At 43.3% G+C, this 19,015-nt stretch overlaps 1 long non-coding RNA gene across 1 annotated transcript in view; it reads right to left on the bottom strand.

The window, feature by feature from the left end:
* Window positions 1-18,677, bottom strand: part of LOC138295724 (uncharacterized) — a 145,215-nt gene extending 126,538 nt beyond the window's left edge. The window contains exons 1-2 of the long non-coding RNA XR_011203671.1: window positions 18,600-18,677; window positions 18,178-18,295 (exon numbers count right to left, since the gene is read on the bottom strand). This is a non-coding gene — a long non-coding RNA (uncharacterized lncRNA). The remainder of the gene's footprint in view (window positions 1-18,177; window positions 18,296-18,599) is intronic.
* Window positions 18,678-19,015: the final 338 nt, after the last annotated feature.

Genomic DNA, 19,015 nt, shown 5'->3' with positions numbered 1-19,015 from the left:
TCCATAAAAGTCACACCATCCTAGATTCTCCTATGTGTCTATTTTTGAAAAATGTAAAGGTTGGCTAGGTTTCCCTAGGTGCCAACCAGAGCTACTCAAATCAGAAAAAGAGGTTCAGTTTTAAGTTGGGAAAATGTGCTGCATCCATATTGTGTTGTGGGCTATTTCCTGATGCGGGCATTACATCTACCCACACAAGTGAGGTAATATTTTTATGGGGAGGCTAGGGGGAGTGCCAGGTTGAAGGAAGTTTGTGGCTCCCCAAAGATTCCAGAACTTTCCTTCACAGAAAGTAGAGGAAAATTTGATTTTTAGTCACAGTTTTAGGTTTGCAAGAGATTCTTGGTAAGCAAAAAGCTGTGGTGAGAGCCATGCAAGTCAGCCCACCCTGGATTCCACTAGGTCAATAGTTTTTAAAAATATACAGGTTGGCTAGATTTCTCACCGGTCCAAAATCTAGAGCCACCCACATTGAAAAAAGAGGGGCAGTTTTCATTGGAAAAATGAGATGCGTCCATGTTGCCTTTTGGGTAATTTCCTGTTGTTGCCATTAGGTCTACCCACGCAAATGAGATGTCATTTTTATCAGGAAACTTGTGGGAGCATAGATTAATAGAACATTTGTTATTACCACTTGGAGTTCACTGCATTTGTGCCTTTCAAATTTTACCTAGTGTAGAAGGAAGATGACATTTTGAAAAATAGCCACCAAATCATACACTAGTATAAATTCAGGGATTTCATAAATACATAAGTTTCCCTAATACCCATCTTTCAAGCTGCCTATTTTGCTATACAAATTGATCTATACTTGGTACTCAATGAAAAACATTGTATGGTGCAGCTCAGCTGTTTGCTCTGTATACCTGAGGTTGTTAGAGAACCTACAAACCCTATAGTTCCCTCCAACCAGAAAGGTCGAATAGATGTAATGGTATATTGCTTTTGTTAATCAGTCATTGTGACTACAAATTACAGATGAAAATGTTGTCACAAATGACCATTTTTCCCTGCCCATTTTCAATATTCCTTTTTTCAACAGTTTTTTTACTTGTGAAAACCTTGAGGGATCTACACATATGACCCCCTGCTGAATTTGGAATTCATAAATCTATAGCTTTTCTGGAACACCCACGGATTTCACACTTGTTTCCATCACACACTGGTAGTAGGTTGAGAGAACAACCAATAGAGAAAATAGGCTCCCTCTTAGAAAAATACTAAAACTGTTGTACCAGATTTGCTTTTTTCATTCAGCTCTGCATGAATCTGATAGGATAGCTGGGAAGATGGTGGCATTAGCACAGCAAACCGTTTGTGGATGCCATTTTTAAGTAAAAACACACACTTTTATCTGAAGCACATTTCCCCAATTTTTCAAAAAAAAACTATTTTCCCCATATTTTGCGTATTTTTTCAGTCCCCTCCAAGGTAATTACAAACTCTGGGCACCTTTAGAATACCAATGATGTTGTAAAAAAGGACACAAATTTGTTGTGGATAGCTTGTATGCATAAAATGTTATGGAGGCTAAGCGCAAACTATCGCAAATTACCAAAGAAAGGCTCAGAACTGGTGAGTAAAGGGCCCAGCAGTGAAGTGGTTAGAACATTTAGAAAGTCCTGGTACAGCTCAAAGCCCTTCTAAAAGATGTACCACTATTGCAACCTGGCTGAAAGGATGAGGAGGTGGAATTCTTTAAACTATATTAGTACCTATCATAGTAGTAATAGTTTCTGTCCTGACTACAATGGGCAAATATAAAGCTTCTAAAATACTGTTAATCAATAATAGAGCAAGGAAACTAACAAAATAATGAGAAGAGATTTGAAACTAAGTGACAGAGTGAATGTAGAATATAAGAAAATAAGGTAAAAAGAAAATTTGAAGAGAAAGAGACAAGAGGCTGGTAATAATATATGATTAAGTATGTTTACAGCAAATGAATATGTTGAAGTGGGGTTGTGATGGTTCTAAACCATCAAAGGGGGGAAACTGTGACGTTGTTCAATAAAAATAAAAATAAAAATATAATTATTAATACGAGCGAATGAAGCTAAGCCTACCTGCAGTTGCTTAGTAGTTTTTAAACGTGCTTGAACTCTGTATTACCTATGCTGCTTGACTTGCAAGAAACCTGCTAATGTTAACACATCCTTTAGAATAAATGTTTCACTTATACCACTGCATGCCTTATAAGTGCAACAAAACGTATCAGTTTTAACAATGGAAGAGAATGTTCTTTTGCTTGCCAACCTACTTTGGAACACGCTGATGTTCATAAAATATATAACAACAGTGCATGCAATATGAATGGCACAATAGTGTGAATGTGGTGGTAAAGGAAGTTGATATTACATTCATGTATGTGTTTTATTCTTATAGAAGCAAAAAATATGCTTGAGAACTTAGACTAATGTACGTGATCCCTTTCTGCTTGGGAATGGGTCCATTGCGTAGAATTGCAACATGTGAAGAAAAGGATTAATTTAATTGTATACTGTTGCATTCAGAAAATGTATAAAAGTGTCCGAGGGAAAGAATACGGGATTCCTAGTGCAGTGTATGGTAGATACAAGAGGGTGCTGCTTAGTTTTCTGGCATTTGGCGCACGTTGTATTTGCTTTTTACTCTACTGCTGGAGAAAGATGGACAGAAGGAGAGCTGGAAAGACTGTTGCAGTCTGCCTATATTTGCCGATAGCTGTGAGAAACTTTGTTAGTGATAGAGAATTGAATACTTTTAAAATGTTTTAACAAGTTTTCTCAGACTGGTGTAATGCGACAAGACATGATAAGTTACTCACACAATTTTGTAGAGAATATCTGCTGTTTAGTCTGGGATGAGTAGAACAGGGACAGACTCGTGACATGCTTAATGCATGTGTTCTGTATATAACAATTAACTAATAATACTAATACATTCATTACTTGAAGTACAATAAATACTTTAAAACATTTTCCAAATTTCATCATTGACTGTTGGAAATTGTTAAATATAATTTAAGTTGCAGCTTATTAATCTTCTTAATAGCCACCAAACAAGATCCCTAGTAGGGCCCAGAAGCAGGAAAAAGAAAGTGGTAGCAGAGACAAAAATATATGACCCATGATTTTATTTGATTTAACTGAGATATCCCCAGGTTTTAGACTAAAGACCCACCATGAGCTAAGAAATGAACGCCACACAATGAGCCATCAAAATGTCCTACCCCATCCCACAACTCAAAGACCCAAGAACCAATGACATAATAAAACAGGTTTGTAACAAGTTTAACAGTCGATTACTATTTGATACAACAGTGACAAAATATATGCTTTCACTTTTCCTTCCCAAAGAAGATAACTCAAAACGTATTAACTTAAAAAAACAGAAGCACAGTTTTTCCTTGTTGCAAGAATATATATTTTCTTTGGTGCTCGGTTTTCTAAAATATCCTTCTCATATGTTAATTTTCTCTGCTTCTATGATTCTACATTTTTATATAGAATGGATATGAAACTTTTCCTGATGTTTTCCAAGGGTTGCTCTCCACACCCTGTGTTTTTTAATGTGGCATGCTGTCGGAATCCTTCTGTGATTTCTTGTGTTCCTTCTTTGGTGGTGGATTATCAATATATTACCAGAATACTGTAGGCAACATATCCACCATATCTTCCTACAAAACTGTTGTCAACAAAATCTTGAATACCATATTACTGTGAAGGTGGATATAGGTTATTGTGCGTAGCTCAGCACATATGTAATTAATGTGTGTTTGTTTATTTATATAGTTTTATATGTATCTATGCAAATATATATGTACACATATGTGTATATATTACCTAGTGGCGATCACCACTAGGCAGTTATAGTTAGGACCATGGTTCCATAGAAAAAGCATTTTTTGACTTGCCTATATCTTTAACATCATTCGACAATCTTCATGAAATTGTCCTAAATAAAAAAGGGCCCCGGTGATTCTTGTTGCATACGGAAAGTTTTGGGGTGATCCGTCAAGTGGGGCTTGAGAAAAACATGCGAGGTTAAAAAAGTTGCATTTCCCATGTTAATTTCCATAGGACCTTTAGACACGAATACAGGTCGAACCACTGGACAGAATTACATCAAACTTGACAGAAAACTAGCTTTCGGTATGCAGATTCTGCTTTCACTTATTTGGTGTAGCTTTTGAGGGTTTAAAGAGAAAACAAATTTGGATATCTCTGGCCGCAACAACTTCACGAAGATTAAGAGCTTGTGCACGGCAAATGGACAGCTCTGATTAGCTGTCAACCAGGAAGTGCGCTCAGACATCTTGGGACTCAGCTTGAGCCGAGAGCCACAAAAAAAGTGTTAAAAAAAGAAAAGAGCCCACGGTCTGGACAACCTGACCACTTAGCTCTGGTGCTGGGGTCCCTAAGGGACCCTCCCCAGGGAACAAAAGCATTTTTAACTAAAACTTGTGCCTAAAGGTAACTATAACTCTCGCCATGCACTTCCAATTACCCCAAATAATATGGCACTCATGGCATCTTCGATAACATCATTGATAATATTAATGTAATATTTGCAAGTAACATTTTTACAAAAATCTGTGCATGGTGGCCGTGCGAGTTATAGTTACCTCAGGGCATGAGTTATAGTTACTTGAGATATCTTTAACTATATCAGGTGAATTTCTATGGTTTTGTATGTTTAAAATGTGAGCCTAACTATAACGTCCATGCAACCTTTGCTTTTTCAGTGAATTCATGTATATAGTAACTATAACTCGCACCCTAAGGTAATTAGAACTCGCCCTTTGCTATGCACTGCTAATTACTCCCGACATTACACCGCTCATGACAACTTTTATAACTTCAACAAAAATATCAATGCATCATTAGTAGCCAAAGTATTAAAAGAAAAACTGTGCATGGCAGAGGCACGAGTTATAGTTACCTTGGGGTACAAGTTATAGTTACTTGAAATAACTCTATATATAGCTGCTGAATTTCTAGTGTTTCACACAAGTAAATTCAGAACCTAATTATAACATCACTGTAATCTTTTTTTTTTACAGTGAAGTTCTATTGTTTTTTAAATAGAAAGTACTTTTGATTACTGAGGCCCTCTTTATGATATTGGCAGTAGATCATTCTTCCTGCCGCGGTGACAGCCGCCAACATACCACCACGGTGGCGAATATCCGATCGCCATATTATCACACACACACACTCCAATCCAACAGAATACTGCCACATACACAAATCTGCCAGCCCAAAGGTCACTGCTAAAGTGGCGATACCATCACCTGTACTGTTACGCCAACAAAACAATGGGCACCACATTGTAACCCACGAATCACCACAGCGGACATTCAACATCGGTAAACCATTGGCAGTACATACTGCCGTGCTCAGAATGGACACCCATATATAAAACAACACTACGTTGGCTAATACCAAAAACACACACCTGACATTCATACACCCACAACACCAACCCACAACACTATAAAACACACACCCACATTACCCACAACCCTTTATGAACAACAATTACTGCCTGGAAATCGACACTAACAGCACAGAGACAACTAGACACGCACACAACATACTCATACATCCCTCACGCACCCCACATCACACATCCCACCACATCACTCAACACACTCTCACCAACAACACTCATGTCCACACAAAGGAACCCTCGTTTCATTGATGAGGAGTTAAGGGACATGGTGGAGAAATTGTCATGGTAGAGCCACAGCTGTTTGGAGCATAGGTACAGGAAATATCCATTGCCAGGAAGATGGAGTTGTGAGGGAGAATTGTGGACAGGGTGAATGCCATGAGACAGCATCCAAGAACATGGGATGACATCAAGAAGAGGTGGAACGACCTACGGGGGAAGGTACGTACCGTGGTAGCAAGGCACAAGCTTGCCATACAGAAGACTGGCGGTGGACCCCCACCTCCTTCCCCACAGTTTATAGCATGTGAGGAGCAAGTCTTGGCAATACTGCATCCTGAGGGACTCACTGAAGTAGCCGGAGGACTGGACACTGGTAGGTCTACATTTACCACTTATCACCTCCCATACCTGCATGCCATCACACCCCCTCACCCTCACTCACATCACTCCACTACACCCCACACACTGCACCAACGCAGATGACAAACCCCAATGCCAAATCCTGCATGCCATACTAATGCATGGACACCCCTCCCAGCCTTGCATGGACACCCATCACCAAAGCATGTACAGCAAAGGAAAACTAATAATTACACAATACATCACCATAAACAAGTAAAAGGTGTCAGGGCAACACCAACGATAGAGGGGAATCCAGGGATGTACAATATGTCACAGACATGAAGCATAATACATCACTTACATCCCCAAAGGTGCCCCAGCCAATGTCAGCAGAGAGGAGGTGCCATGACAAACCAGTCCCCCACCAGAACATCCCCCCAGTAATGACAGTAACTCCGGACTTCTGGATCTGGACCAACAACCTGGCCCATCAGGGACCACTGGACAGTCGGTCACCCAAGCCCACTCAGCCTACCCCATTAGTATCCAACACCACAGCACCCACCCAGTATCCGCACACCTCTGTCCCCAGGACACGTCAATCAGCAGTGTGCCCACCTGTACAGGGACTCCGGGCTACACTTCATACCCAATACAATCATGGACCTGGGGTCAGTGGCAGTGGGCGCGCCGTTCAGGAGACAGGGGCACAGGCCAACAGGGACACTGGGAGGACCACTGTACACCAGGGGGGAGGACAGGCCCAGGGAACTGACTCTCCAGGAGGCACTCACCGAGATCCTATGAGCCTACTAACATTCCTGATGGAAGCCAGAGACACCTGCCAAGACCACCACCAGGAAATGAGACTCTCCCAATTGTCCTCCTTGTGTCTCACACAATCATCTTGTCCACTTTGAACTGCCTTTGCTCTCCTTCCTATGGCCACTTGGACACTGGGCCTGTGATACAAACAGACTGGAACAATACGCTGGTCCTTCCTCCATCATCACCCCAATCCATTGCACTTTTCTTTCAATTTCATAGCACTACAATAAACACCCTTGAACACAACTTGACTACTAGTATTTTATGTTTTGAAAATGTGCATTTATAGAAACAGTCACATCTAGTGCAAATGATCTGAACACTGTGAGAGCATAAAAATAATGACCTGTAGCTGTCTGTAGTCAGCACATCAGTACATAGTTGTTATATCACCAACATCTGTGAATTCACAAGCCATAGGTGACAATAACTTGAGATGCAAAGGAATTTAATGCCATGATGCTACAGCCACACAGAATACATCAATAGCAAGAGGAATGGTCAGTTGCACTGTCTCACTTGTGTGTTATTGGAAGTATTGACGGATAACTGATGTTCTGTTGTCATCCTCATCCTCTTCATCCTCACTGTCCTCATGGTCTACTTTTGCCACAGGGGCATCTCCAGTCTCTTCCTCCTACAGAAAGGGTACATACCGCCTGAGGGCCATGTTCTGCAAAATGCAGCATGGCACTACTATCTGGCAGACCTTCCCGGGTGAGTAGCACAGGGATCCATCTGTAAGATGGAGGCACCTGAACCTGGCCTTCAGGCGCCCGAAGGTCCTCTCGATGATCCTTCTTGTTAGCCCGTGTTCCTCATTATAACGTTCCTCAGGGACAACATTTAGCCTCATACAATGCTATAGGGATGACACCTGAAGGCATACACTAACATACAGTGGGTGGGGACCATGGCTCACCTATTAGCCACACCCTGTGTCTCTGTAGTTCGGCCATCACATTTGGAATGCTGCTATTCTTCAGAACAAAGGCGCCATGCACCGTCCCAGGATACTTAGCATTGATGAGGGAGATGTACTTGTCCGCCAGGCACACCATTTGCACATTGAGTGTGTGGAAACTCTTCCGATTCCTTAACACCTGTTCATTCTGGCGGGGTGGGGGGGACAAATGCAGTATGTGTTCGTCAATCCCCCCAATAATATTGGGTATATGTCCCATTGCATAGAATCAGGCCTTCACTGTGGCCAAATCTTCCACCTGGGGGAAAGCTATGTAACTGCACATGTGTTTCACCAGGGCAGACAAAACTTTCACCAGAAAGACTGAGAACATTGGCTGTGACATTCCTGCTGCCAAGCCCACTGTCACTTGGGAAGAACCAGTTGTCAGGAAATGGAGCATGATAGCACTTGCACAAGAGGAGGTATCTCGGTGGGATGACGGATAGCAGATATCAGGTCTGGCTCCAATTAGGTACACAGCTCAGTGACTGTGGTCCTGTCCAGTCTATAGGTGAGTATAATGTGCCTGTCCTCCAGTGCAGCCAAGTCCACAAGGGGTCTGTACACGGGGGTATGTCACCTCCTCCGATTTATCCACAGCGGTAGGTATCTAAGGGACACAAGAGTGAGTAGGCTGTCTCAATTTGAACAATGGAACCACAACTTCAGTGTACATAGTGCATTTATGTGATGGGACAGTGGGAATGGCAAGGTATGTGCTAATCTAGGTTGTGACGCAGTTATGGCTGATATGACCGTTGTCCGCCACCATGAAATGGTGAGCACCTGTCCTGTATGTAGGGACAGGTGGAAATGAGGTAACTCCGCTGACGTTGGGCGTCGTGGCAGAAGGCGGTCTTGCACCACAGTGCAATTCCTCATTGGATAATATGGGGCTTTATGGAGTACAGTGGCCAATGGGGATCTGTGCCAGCGGTGACGGTGTACACACTGCCACGGACGTGACCGCCATTTTCTATCTGATTCCTCAAGTGTTTCCTGACCTTCAACAGGAGAACACCTAAACTGCTTGTGCTGCTGTGACCTGTGTCTGGAACCTATCACAGCACGTGTGACTGGGGAAAGTTCCCCTGCCTTCACTTTGGAGGAGATAGGGCGGGGTGTAGCCTGCATATCCTGATGAGCCATCTGAGCTAGAGGGGAGGGAGGAGTGGTCATTCACACCTGAAAGGACTGTGTCTGCCCTCACTCAATGCAGTCTCTGACCCCCTGGTGTGTGCCTGGGTCCTGGCCTGGACAAGGAAGGATCTTGCAAACACTGGAGGCTTTGCTTTGAAGTTTGCCAACTTCAAAGGTAGAACTGGGTATAAGAAGAAGACCCAAACCCCAGACTTTTAGAACCTTTCTGGAATCAAAAGGAACCACTACGCAGGAGAAGAGTAGAAGAGCTGAAGGAGGAGTACTGTCCCTTTGCTGTGTTGCTTTGCTGGACTGGCCTGCAGTTGCTGCTTCTGCCTGAAAAGAGTGCAAAGGGTGAACTTTGCTGTGTGTCTTGCTTGAGAAAATTCGCCAAGGGCTTGGAGTAGAGCTTTCCTCCTGTTGGAAGTCTCAGGGACACTAAAGACTTCAGCTTCCTCGACCTGCAGCACTGGGAACTGTGTTTTGTGCTGTTCAAGAGGAGAAACCACTGCACGTGACCTGCTGATGCCACACGGAGTCGCATTGCCCCGCTTCGCACCGCAACCCTGGTCTCCCAGACGCTGTCATCGGATGACTTCACTGAGCCATTGCTCGCACCGTGACCTGTGGGCCCGCACTCCGGCATCGCCTGCTCACAGTGCAGCCTGGGCAACCCCAGTGATGCCGCTCCTGCTGGCACTGCACCGCTGCCTGCACCGTGGCCTGTGGACACCGCTCATGAGGTACACGAAGCACCATCCTGCACCACTGGCTTGGGCCTACTGAGGACAGAGTTTCAGCAATGACGACACCGCTGCCTGCTCTGTGACCTGTGGACACCGCACGTCGCACCGCCCCACTTCACACCGCAGCCCTGGTCTCACCAACGCCGCTGGATGCCGTCACCGACCCGCTACATGAACCGTAACTTGTGGGCACCGTGCATCGCATTGTCCCGCTTCGCTCCACAGCCCCAACGCTATCCACGCCGCTCACCTGACTTCATCAGTCTGGAGTTTGATCCGCAACAAGTGTGACCTCAAGGGCCCGACGACTCCTGCACCGACTCCAGAACCGACACTGCGACGTCAGCAACACCGCTCTCTGGAGCTCACCGCGAGGATCAAGACGCTCTGCAAATCCAAGGTACTGTTTGTGGGTCTTCCCAACACCGTAGCTGGCCCACAACTCCGCGGCCAGCCTGAACTGTTGGTTTTGTTGATCACGATGCTGTGATAGCCCCAGGTGGAGCTATCAACTTCAAGGCACTGTATTTTTGAGTAAATCTTGCAGAATTCCTATTTTTATTACTGTAGGTTGGATTTTTATTGTATTTGGTCTTGTTTTATATAGATAAATATTGGCTATTTTCCTAAAACTGGTGTGGTGTCCGTTTGTAGTGTTTTCACTTATTAATGTGTGTTATATGCAAATGCTTTACACATTGCTTCTGAGATAAGCCGTACTGCTTGTGCCAAGCTACCAGGGGGGTGAGCAGGGGTTATCGGAGCGGGTATCTCCCTTATCCTGACTAGAGTGAGGGTTCCTACTTGGGCAGGGTACAAAGCGACTGCCAACTAGGGACCTCATTTCTAACATTGGTTGTCAGAGGTTAGGATAGGACTTGCATTTGCACTTGACCTACAGTGATTGGTGTACACTACTACCATATCCCAGACCATTACGTGCCACATACACTTTTTTGTTTTCGATGTTTCGACCTATTTTTGATCTTGAGTTCAAGTGAACCCTAGCGACATCATGTCTCAGTAAAGAGCATCTTCAGTTGCATCCCAAGATTTGGTTTTTGAGGAGGATAGGTTGGAAACGTATTCCATAACGGAACTGAAGGCAGTTTGTAAAAACCTCAAAGTTCAAATCAGAGGTCTAACCCAAATGGAGAGTCTGCTGACACAAATTCTAGGGAAGATGTACCGAGGGTGGAGAAGCTGCTGTGGGGAGGCACCCCGTGTGCCAAGCGGCAGTGGTGGATCAAAAGTCCTGACTCCAGAGGAGCTGGAGGACAGGAGAGAAGCCAGGAGGCACCAGATTGAGTTGTAGAGATTAAAAATGGAGGCTCACAGGTAGCAGCGAGCCATGGAGGAAAGAAAGATGCTTTTGGACCATAAAAGAGCTGGATGTGAGGAGCAGGTCCAGTCAGGATAGTGGCAGCAATTCCTCAGTGTAGTCAGACAGAATTGTGCACATTCCTAAAAACGTAGGGAGAGAGTACAAGAAGGGAGATAACTTGCAGAGGTGGTTTCAGGGTTTTGAGGCGTCTGTCCACATGAATGGAGTCCCCGAGAAGAATTGGGGAGCAGGATTGTGGAAGCACTTCACAGAGGAGGGGAGGGACACTTTGCTAGCTTTGGGTAAGGGGTACATCCTCACCTACGGTGACATGAAGGAGGCCCTTCTCACTCGGTATGGTCTCACTCCTGACAAGTACAGGGATCAGTTTAGGCAGAGTAAGAAAACTGAGTCCCAGACCTTGTTAGAATGTGCAGATTTGTTTTCAGAGCACTGGATGGTTGGGTGAGGGGCAGTAATGTGACAGATTTTCAGGGGCTGTACAACTTAATTGCATGGGAGCACTTGTCTAGTCTGTGTTTTGGAGAGCTGCACCAGCACTTGACTGATAGTAAGCTGACTGACCCCAGGAAGCTTGCTATGGAGGCAGACCGCTGGGTGAGTACCAGAGTCCACAAGAAGGTTTATGGGGGAGACTCCGCCAAAGTTGGGCAGGGTTCCCAGAAAAAGGACAGGGAAGTCAAGGGAGAACAGACAGGTCCCAGGATAAGGAGGGAGAAAAAAGGTCTCAGGTCCCTTCTGACAGGAAGGAGGGAGATTCTGGTAGGCGGTGGCCCAGGCCACCCCATTTTCAACTCTGGTGCTTTGAGTGTTCCCAGTTCGGACACATGAAAGGGGACTCTGTCCGTCCTAAGACAACCCACATCGGTGGCCCCTCTACTGAGGTGGCTAATGTGGCCTTAGGGGGAGATAGCCCCCAGGGGCAGGTCATTGACCATGCCAAATTACCCCTTAGTTGTGAGGTTGATTCAGAGGGTGAGTTGGTGATCCAAGAGGGGGGGAGTCATCACTTACACCAGGTAACAGTGAATGGGGTCCCAGTCACTGCTCTGAGGGACAGTGGGGCTAGCCATACTATGATGGTAGAAAGGCTTTTCTCCCCACAGCAGTACACCGGCCAGGTGTGTAGGGTGACACCAGCCCAGTGGCAGGACTTCTTCCATCCTATGGCCCTAGTATCCCTAGAGTGGGGTGAGGTGGGGAGGTGACCCAGAGGCGGGTCATATTCAGTCCCCAGATGCCCACAGACTGCCTTCTGGGGAATGAGTTGCCCCAGGTGTCAGGGGAACTGGGAGTGGTGGCCCACAGAGGCACCCTCACAGTTCAGTTGTCTGGCAGTACCACTCCAAGGTGGAGGGTACCGGATCGAAGCAAGAGGGACAGGAGGAGGGAGAGCCCACCCCTGTCCCCTGCTTAGCCTGAGGGTATGGACCCAAGGATGAGTGAACAGTCTTAGGACACCACTCCTGAACTGGTGGGAAGGGAAGTGAAAAAAGAGTGCAAGTCACATGGGGTTAATGCCCCCCACTTTTTAAAACCTCCACTGTTTACAGCCTTTGGCTGTGCATGGCTGGGGTTGCCTGTGGCCAGACCCTTTGGCCAACCCCTATAACTACCCAACCCCAAACATCACACGACCTTTGGCCATGCGTGGCGGGGGTTGGCCTCAGGGCCTGTCTCTCTGGTGTGCAAATTAGTGTAAGATAGTGTTTCTGGGTCTGTGAGTGGGTGGCCCAGAACCCCTGAAGCCCCAGGGACAACAACCTCCCTGGGGCTAATATTAAATTAAATACGAGGGCACCCGGCCCCTTCTGCAGCTCGAGGGACTGATGCCCCATGGGACCGCCACCTCCCTGGAACTTATTTATAATGAATGCAGAGGAGGTGTGTGGCCTCCCTGCACTCCAGGCACTGCCACCTCCTTTGGGCTAAAAACAAATTTAATGCAGGGGACCAGCCGGCCCGCCTGTATCCCCAGAGACTGTTACCTTCCTGGGGCAAATGACAAATACAATGTGGGGGGTGGCCTGGATCTCCCACAGCCCCAGGGACCACCACCTCCCGGGGCTAATAAATTAAATGCGGGGGTACTCTGCCCCCCCTTGCAGCTCCAGGGACTGCCACCTCCCTGGGTCTAATAAGAAATACAATGCTGAGGTCCCTGACACTCCTACAGCCCCGGGAACCACCACCTCCCCAGATCTTTAAAGAAATTTAATGCAGGGAGGGTGCACAGCCCTCCTGCAGCCCTGGGGACCATCACCTCTCTGGGCATTGAAATTATGATGCAGAGGGGCTGCGTAGACCCTCATAGCCCTGGAGACAGCCACCTCCCTGGGGCTTCAAAGAAATACAGCATGGGGCACCATACGCCCCCCGCCCGCAGCCCCAGGGACCACCACCTCCCTGGGGCTAATAACAAATTAAATGCAGATGGGCCACCCAGCCCCGCAGCCCTGGGGACAGCCACCTCCCCAGGGCTGATAACAAATTAAAGGCAGGTGGGCTGTCTGGCCGCCCTGCAACTCTGGGACCACCACCTCCTTGGGGCTAATTAAATCAATGGAGGGGGTTGCACAGCCCTCCTCAAGGACCCTATGATGGCCCTGGGGACCGCCACCCTCCAGGGCTGGCTCCTGCTATGTCCAGGGGTGTCCAGGAGTGCTGTGCGTGGCGGTGATTGGATTAGCGTATAGTAATGAAAATTACTTTCCATTGAAAAATACACAGATGTTCACTAAAAAAAGCAAAGATTACAGGGACATTATAGTTATAAAATAAAATTTTAAAAAACACAGAAATTCACTTACAAAACCAAAGCTTACTGGGATATTATAGTTAGGTTCTGAATTTACTCATTCAAAATCTTAGAAACTCACCCAGTTTTAGTTATAGTTATTTCAAGTAAATATAACTCATGCTTAAAGGGAACCATAACATGCCCTCTCGCCATGCACTGCTAATTACCCCAGATATTACAGCATTGATGACATCTTTTATAACATAATTGATAATATCACTGTAACATTTGTTACACAATTATTCATAAAAAACTGTGCATGGTTTGGCGCAAGTTATAGTTACCTTAGGGCACAAGTTACAATTACTTGAAAGAACTATGGGCCAAATGTAGCAAGGTCAGAATTTGCGATTCTGAAATTGCGAGTTGGTGCGAATCGCAATTTCAGAATCGCAAATCCTGATGCAGAACGGTGTCTCAGACACCGTCTGCAACTCGCTATGGAGTCGCAAAGACCCACCTCATAAATATTAATGAGGTGGGTCGCATTTTGTGACCCCATAGCGAGTCCCTGCACTGACAGGGATGGTGGCCTGCTGAAGTCAGCAGACCTCCATATCTGTGACTGCTTTTTCAATAAAGCAGTTTTTTAATTTTATTTTGCAGCCCGTTTTCCTTAAAGGAAAACGAGTTGCAAAATAAAAAAAATAATGAAACCATTTGGTTTCGTTTTTTCAGTGTAGGCAGTGGTCCATTGGACCACTGCCTGCTCTGAAAAATCCTTTTGGGCAACATTCACAAAGGGGAAGGGGTCCCAAAGCAATTTTGCATTGCAATGCGAGTCGCAAATAGGAAGGGAACACCCCTTCCTATTTGCGGGTCGCATTCACAATTTGCGAGTCGGTACCGACTCGCAAATTGTGAATGTGCATCGCAGAAGGCTGTTTGCATGGCACAAACTGCGATTTTCGCATTTTGCACCATGCAAACAGCTTACTACATCTGGCCCTAAATAACTGGTGAATTTCTAAAGTTTTGTACGAGTAAATTCAGAACCTTACTATAAAGTCCCTGTAACCTTTGGCTTTTTAATAATATAATACATATATATATATATACATATATATATATATATATATATATATATATATATATATATATATATATATATATGAGAAAGTCAGCCTTTTAGTTTGTTCACCCCAATTTTTATGAGTGATACTGTTGGTAACTGACTCTGACTGTGCCCTGGGCTCTACCACCCAGGCCCAGGGCCAGTGCTGTAAATAGAAGGTATATGGTAATGTGGTAAAATTAGAATTGGCAATGACAGACTCCTGTAAGTCCCTAGTAGATAATAGGGCAAGGGGGATTCAAACTACCTATAAGTCCCTAGTATATAATAGGTCAGGGACATTTAGAGGCCCAGTAGATTGATTGCTCTGGAGTATGTACTGCTGGGTTGCCTACTGTCAATTTTAAAGGCAGCCCTGCCTTGCAAACTGTCTTTTAAGAGTAAACTGTATACCAATTGAATGAAAGATACTTCCAGATTGATGATCTGCCTTACTTTTATATATATCACCCCTAAGCTCTCCTCTAGATGACCCATGGGAGGGGTGCCATAGAACTATAAATGGGACATTATAATAGATGTTTTATATCCCCTGGTGGGAAAAACTGTACATTTAATTTTTCCACATTGTAGATACTTAGCTCCATAGAGTAACATGGAAATATTTTCAATAAGCATAAGTATTGTTAGGAAGGAGCTAAATGTGTCATGAAAGGACTCAAAAGCTAGGCAATGATAAATCCCACAATGTGCCACAGTTGAATTTAACACAACTCATACAAAAAGGAAAATAGGTTATAAGACTTTATTTTCTTTGAGCCAAATTCAGGCCTGCTAGTGGCCTTTCTTAATTGGTCAGCCTTAATAGGATTGGCCAGCTGGTTAGCAGGAAAGAAAGGAATACCAGCCATGTCTGCCCTCTCACTCTGTACCCTACAAATAGATTGATAGAGTTAATGGAAATGACCCCACCAGTAGGCTGGTTTAACCAGGTCTTGCTCCTCCCAAGGAAAATCATCCATCTTATAATTGTAAAGTGCAGTGCTTTATGAGACAATAAACTGCTATACTTTAGAGGAAGGTTTCATGCTTTTGGGGGGCACCCTGCAGCACATTGGACAGGGGTTCCCCCTAAGCACTAGAAGACACTTTTTAAAATGTAATCTTTAAAAATTCATATCTCCGGTTCCTTATATTGGATTTTTGTCATTTTGGTGTCATTTTAAAGATACAAATATTTCCTTTGTTATAAATTGGTGTGGGATTTGCATTGTGTGTTGTATCTCACGTATTTACTGGATTGGTGTATTTAAATGCTTAATATACCAGTCTCCTCCGTTAAGTCTGCCTGCTCAATGCGAAGCTACCAGTGGTTGAGCCTGGGGCTGATGTTTTGAGACCTTGTCTGGACCTAACATTGTCTTGGGGGCATTATTGCTAGCCTCAAATGTATATATATATATATATATATATATATATACATACATATATATATATATATATATATACATATATATATATATATACGTATATATATATATATATATATATATATATATATATATGTATATATATATATATCTGTCCACGCTACTCCGAACCTGAAGCCCTGTGGGAGTGGTGCATTTAATGATTGAGTGGCCACCAAACAAATCTAAAATCTTGAACAAAACAAGAATTAACATGCACTCACGTGTGAACAGAAGTTTATTACCCCATCAACGCGTTTTGAACAACATGGTCTTGCTCATGATCTGACCTCAAAACCAAACACCAGTGCTTCATATGCGCAACGTAAGTGCATAAACATAAAGGAGTGACTTCAATTCACTTTATCATGTCAGCGCCATTTTAGGATATAAAAAGGATAGTGACTGAGGGCCTGATTACAACCTTGGAGGAGGTGTTAATCCGTCCCAAATGTGACGGATATACCACCAGCCGTATTTCGAGTTCCATAGGATATAAGCGACTCGTAATACGGCTGGTGGTATATCCGTCACATTTGGGACGGATTAACACCTTCCTCCAAAGTTGTAATCAGGCCCTATGTATTCTAAAAACATTGTTTGCCATGGTTATACTGAGGAACATGAGATTGCCTAAAAGTAGCATAAACATATTTATACTTTTATACGATCAATGTATACAATCCTGCATGTGACTTGAACACTTTTATGATTTTATAACATCAATATATAGGGTTCTGTATAATCCAGTCCACAAAACAAGTCCATGGTGGACAAAATTATTTATGTATAATTTATAGCAGCCATATGAGTCAATGTGTGATGGGCCCTGAGTGGCATAAACATGTTATTAACAACAACACATATAATAATTTTTTGCCTAATATGTATACTGAAATAAGACACAACTTACATCAGTAAAAGCATACATATGAAAACCTCCTGTGGATCACTCGAAAGGAGTAAGTATTAAGTATTTCAATATGATGAATTCATATACAATTCCTAATTAGTTCAAACCGTCATACAATATGATTAATGAGTTATGTGGAAAAGACATATATCAAGTGTATGTTCATAAGTAGATATATAAAACATTCATACGAAGAAATGACAACAAAACAACAACAACAAAAACTAGACTGATACAAAATACATTTAGACACCTTGTTTAACACATATATTGTGAAATTCTCCATACATTTATATGAACTCTGAAGTTTACAACTACAACTCCAAACAAAAAGTTTACAAAAAATCAGTCCATCTAGTACGTGTCACAATCCTGCTTGTAGATCAGAAGTTTTATCTCCTAGTATAGTCCATTTAAAGAAGATAATGCTTGCAGTCACAAGAATCAACCCAGTTGAAATCTCCAGACCAGCCGACATGTGTTCCGTCCAAATAAGGACTTTATCAAGGCTGATTAAAATAATAACATATGTAATAGTCAAATTATCATTCTCAAATGAGTACTGTGTTAGTACCCGTGATCAGTGAATCACTCATCAATCTGTGCAAAAGAAATAGACCAAGCCACATAACCCAGTGCGCACCACAAATGTAGAACCGAACAATCAAAGTACAAGCATTTACAATAGATAAGTCAAGTGATCTGAGATATATGAGAAACAGTTTAGTAGTTCAACGTCCATCCGTATATATATACATGCAATGTGATAGTTGCCAGGATATTAAACCAACCAGAGTTTTGAGAAATATATGAAATACCTTTTATATATAGGCTATATCCCAATATGTTCCTGATACTGTCCTATACATGCATGAAAAAAAGGGTTAAAGTCTATCTTAAGTCCACATAAATTAATGGTAAAATCCAAAGATCAAGCAACCTAAAACCACTGACCTGTATACAGAAATCAATAACCATGAAAATTCATCTCAATAAGGATATCGGTATATACAGCCCATACATCGAGCCAATTATCTCCAAGGGATTCTCATGGACCGTATGTTAATTCATTCTGAAAAGATGCCAAAAGATGATGGGATTAGTACAATAAATCCCTTAATTGGAAGTTCCAATTTGAAGGCAAAATAAGACCAAAAGTCAAACCAGTTGTTATCATTATAAAGTATCGGTTTAAATTGTCAAACGGTATCTAAAAGAGAAATGGAAGGAAACGTTTCTTAAGTATATTCATAATATAAATGAAACCGCATGTTATATATATATATAGCGGTAAAATATGTTGTTGTACAAACAATTCAAGTATATCTACATTTAGTATCCAAGTCCCAATCTTAGAAAAATGTCTTGTCACATACCAAGAAAAGTCCGTTAGGCCCCAGGCGAACCGCCGTGATGTTCGATAAGAAAACAAGCAGCAATTCGTAACTCTTAGTGAGCGCCCCTTATAAACATAGAAAGGGGGAAACAAACGAAGGACAACGCATACCAGAATAGCTCAAAGTAGGCACCGCAAGCCTGGTAGTGTAAAATGTGGGCACCATTTTAGAATAGAGCGGAACAAGGTAACAACATCTAGTACTTCGTTAATGCTCGTTAAAGTCATAACATGCAGGCAAAACGAAATTACACCATCATTCCAAATGTTTAAATGTAAACATTGTTAGTCTATTTTTAAATGGTACGAGCAACATAATTGGAACCCACAGATAACGTAATTCTAAACATGAAACCAAATAGTGCTGACTCAACAACAGTCAGCTAACTTGTAAAC

The sequence above is a fragment of the Pleurodeles waltl genome, chromosome 1_2, assembly GCF_031143425.1.
Source record: "Pleurodeles waltl isolate 20211129_DDA chromosome 1_2, aPleWal1.hap1.20221129, whole genome shotgun sequence".
Lineage (NCBI taxonomy): Eukaryota > Metazoa > Chordata > Amphibia > Caudata > Salamandridae > Pleurodeles > Pleurodeles waltl.
The sequence above is the reverse complement of the archived record's forward strand: the minus strand, read 5'-3'. Positions and strand labels throughout refer to the sequence as shown.